We start from the raw sequence: 555 nt of genomic DNA, 5'->3' as shown, positions 1-555 counted from the left end.
TGCTACGTCACCAAACGACCAGTCGACGTTAGATGACGAAAATAGACGACTGTGCTCATGTGACTTGTAGTCCACAATCTGTGCGGAACCGCTTACACATTGGCTTGTGACGTTTACAAACAATACCGCTTCGTTGTTTGGCTCTTGATTGCGGGGATCAAGAAGCATAACCCGGAACATTTTTTAAACAGAACATTTCGAGAAGACGAGAAGAAATGCAGCGACTGTTTTCCATTTTGTACAGCTTCCTCCCAATTTAATTGTATTGTAAGCTTTCATGCTTTTCCTGCCAATTCTGACTTGAGAAAACAATGGCTGATAAACGTAATTACCTCTCATACCAAAGTCTGCAGCAGAAATGTTGCTTCTGATCAGCTTATAAATCCAACATCCTTGAATGGTTGAAGGAGGCGGGTTAAGGTGCTGTACTGTTTGAATGGAGCATCTGTGAAGTTAAAACAGAACCAGCCCCCTTCTCATCAGGAGCAAGTACAGCAGAGTTTTCCAAAAGACCATGACTACTGCTTAGTCCACGCTCTTTCTGCATTGGACATG

The sequence above is a fragment of the Girardinichthys multiradiatus genome, chromosome 20 (assembly GCF_021462225.1).
Source record: "Girardinichthys multiradiatus isolate DD_20200921_A chromosome 20, DD_fGirMul_XY1, whole genome shotgun sequence".
Lineage (NCBI taxonomy): Eukaryota > Metazoa > Chordata > Actinopteri > Cyprinodontiformes > Goodeidae > Girardinichthys > Girardinichthys multiradiatus.
This window is presented reverse-complemented; position numbering follows the sequence as displayed.